Here is a 3539-nt window from a genome sequence, read left to right on the forward strand (position 1 = left end):
CTGCCAATAAGTCAGGCTTTTTGGCTTGTGCCTTGCAGTGCCTTGTAAATATTAGTAAGCATGTTTCCTATTCTAAAGTAGGTTTAAAAAAAAACTTAAACTCAGTAACTTCATTTCCCCTTCTTGAAGAACCTGCAGTTCCTTTATATTTATAACATTAGAGTGAGGCATGTTAAATAATTCAAATGAGAAATCCTAGTTTCCACCTTTATGTATCTCTCGGGTTTTCCTTTGTTCACCCAGTCTCCTGCAAAAATCATCAAATGTTCAAATTTATAGTCTGTGACTTGGTCACCCTGAACCTCTTGGTGGCCCGGAATGAACATGAGATGCTCTTATTTAGCACTTGGAGCTGAGTTAGATATTAGTTTTCCTGTAGTGCAATCCTCTGATGCTAGTGAGGAAGGAAATCAGAAACAGGAATCAGGCGGTTCTGGCCAATCCTCCCAATAGAAGGAGAGAGTCACTGATGGAAATGGGTCTGGATACTGGGTTTCTCTCTCCTAAGTCCTTTGATGCCAGTTACTAAAATGGGTTACTTCTTAGAGCTGTGACGTTGAACAACACTTCATTGAGATGATGCAAGATTTGGACTCCAAAGTGTCCCCTCTATCCCCTGTCAGCAGCATGAGCCTGAGCAGGGCAAGAGTCAGCCAGTATAGTGCACACACGCTCTGTTGAACTCATGTTGTTCCACCCAGGAGACTTGAGGTTTCTGTGCAAAGAGTAATGTCAGTCCGCTGAAAATCACTGGGTCGTCTGCTTCCTTGTTTATGACTTCTCCATATAGTTGGTTCTGCTTCAACTTATTTGAAAGGGACATCTGTTGGATGATTTGATGTGATGTCTGTGTTCCCTGAAAGTCATTTCTGACAGGGCGATGTAAAGGAACCTGAGAGGGAGCTCCATCATGTGATCAGTGGCTCTTAAGTGCAGAAACAGATTTGAGAGGATTATCCAAGATAATAACTTCAAGATCAAACTAGGCCATGGAGTTAGCCATAAGGCCCTGCAAATTCTTTGCGGCTCAGCCCTCTGGGGTCTCCTGCTACCGTGCTTGCCAATAATGAATTTCACTTCCATGTGGGATCTTTCAGGTCTTCTTGACACACTGAAGCCATATGTGTTTCAGCCACTTCAGACATCATCCTGCTCTTTAACTTGAAGAACAGTCTAAGTCGGTGAGGTTTGCCGTGGCATCAAATCTCCTTTTAAACCCACACCACTTGAATAATAACTATGATTCTGGATAGTTGACTCATGAATATTTCTTGCGAAGGAACAATGAGGGTATTCTGAGGAAATTAAATCCGTACAAGTAATTCCCAAACTTTATTCATGTTGGAATACTTTCTAACTTCAAATGTTTTTACCAGACTGGTAACACATAGCAAAATCAACTGATAAGATTGTCCCTTTTTCTTTCTTCCTCTTCCTCTACCTAACACTTCTCTAGTGTGGTACTAACTGGAGAAGCCACAAAGAGTAAGTAGATGGAAAGGGAAATGAAAAGTCAAAGAGCCCTACACTTTTTTTTCCCCCCTCTCTCCTGGTAATCCTACTTCAAAGGCACTGTACCTTTCTCAGAAAGGCCTAACCAAACTCAGAGGATGAAGTTGGAAAACCCCAGCAACCCTATGATACACAATAAACCCATGTAAGGAGGTGGTCCCTTACAAACAGTTGGCTACGAATATCTTCTTTCTAATGGTCCGACACTCGTGGCATAATTATTTTTGTAAGAGTCCTCAGGAAAGTCTGTTTTGAAATACCCCATAGCTTAAGACTATGATAGTACCTTGCATAGTTCAATGTAAAAATATCCAGGTGGCTTGTGAAGAAGAGAGGAAGCCAGAAGTGATGCTTCTCTGTAGGAAAATGACACTGCAGCCAGTCCCCCTGAATCCTGAGAAGACCCTAAATACACCACTCCCCCTCCCCGACAACTACCCAAGTGATATCCTGTGGGTGACTGGATTCTAATCTATCGAATAGTTTCAGTACATGAAAAAAAAATCAATTTTGGAATAAGAGTTGCCAGCAGAAAGATTTCCATTTATTAGGCACCTACCAGGTGCCTGATTGTATTGGGTACATTAAAGATATTCTTTTATTTAGTTCTCACCGGGAAACTCTCAAGGCTTGTTCACATTTTACAGATGAGAGAAATAAGGTGCAAGAAGGTTAAACAAACAATCCAGGCCAACTCAAGTGGAGGGACCTGTGGCTGAGTTCAGGTCTGCCTGTAAACTGCTTGAGGCCAGAACCTTTTCTCTGTTTTGTTCACTGATGTATCCCAAGTGCCCAGAAGAATGCCTGGCAAATTGTAGCTGCTTAGTAAATATTGAATGATTACCTTAATGAGAGAATCCAGCTCATGTACTCCTAAGTATTATTCTCTACGGTTTCTCCTCAGTCTCCTCACTCCAGTCTGTTACCTGCCCCTTTCTCCCATCCAATTTCAAAGGGAAATGGAACCCAGAGCTTCAGCGGATGCTGTAGAAAGTTACATCTCTGTGTACATCCTTCTGAAGGAGTGGAGCAATTGTCAGGGAGCAGTGTCATTGAGTCTGAGGCCTTACTTCCTTGCTCTCCCCCTTTCTTCTGTCTCCTCCTTCCTCCCACAAAGATTTTCTGAGTCCTTGCTGTGTGCTGAGCACTGGAGACTCACTACGAACAAAGTTGGCATGGTCCCTGTCCTTATGCAGATTATTGAATAAATTATAGGTAGAGTGAGTGTTTTGACAGAGAGGTAAATGTTATAGAAACATATAAAAGTGGACTCAGACCTGTTCTTTAAGGTCAGGGAAGACATCCTGGCAAATTTTAACTTTAAGACAAGACATAAAGGATAACTAAGAGTTCCTAATGTATACCTTGGGTTTCCTGGATGTCTCTGCCTAAGACACTTTTAGGGGGGAGTTAAAACTGTTTTCCTATAATATTAAGAAGTCATTTGCTTTTTCATTCTTACTGCATTACAAGTGTACAGTGGAGTTTTACAGAAGCTGCATAACATAGATTTCACAACAGATTGAATGCAGAAGCAGACATGAGAATCCATTTATCCTTTAGTAAGCCAGATATTGGTAAGATTTGCCAAAAATGCGTAACAGCGCTACTAGTCTCACTCATGCATTTTTGGTTTTGGAAAACGTGGCTATGTTTTTATAAAATGTTATTTATGTTAAGGTATAATCAGTTTACTATGTTGTTTTGAAATGAATTAAATAGTTAAAAATGTACTGGTTCTAATTTACAACATGATATAATGATGTCATCTACCTTTTTCAAAATGAAAAGGTCTTTGGGGTTCTTCATAATATTTGAGAGCACAAAGGGGCCCTGAGCCCCAAAAGTTTGAGAATGGCTGAGCTAAGAAAAGAGGAGGAGGGAGTGTTCCACAGTGAATAAACAGCCTGTGTAAAAGCCCTTCCCTGGTATCTGACTTGTAGTTTTGAAGATATTGAAGAAGTCCGATGTGGTTGGAACATGGAAAGTGACGGAGAGAGAATATAATATGCAGACCAGTGGGTAAG

At 41.0% G+C, this 3539-nt stretch overlaps 1 pseudogene; it reads right to left on the bottom strand.

Moving 5' to 3' along the window:
- Positions 1–525: 525 nt before the first annotated feature.
- Positions 526–1083, bottom strand: LOC116482564 (putative uncharacterized protein encoded by LINC02915; annotated as a pseudogene).
- Positions 1084–3539: the final 2456 nt, after the last annotated feature.

This window comes from Hylobates moloch, unplaced genomic scaffold, assembly GCF_009828535.3.
Source record: "Hylobates moloch isolate HMO894 unplaced genomic scaffold, HMol_V3 SCAFFOLD_14, whole genome shotgun sequence".
Taxonomy (NCBI): domain Eukaryota; kingdom Metazoa; phylum Chordata; class Mammalia; order Primates; family Hylobatidae; genus Hylobates; species Hylobates moloch.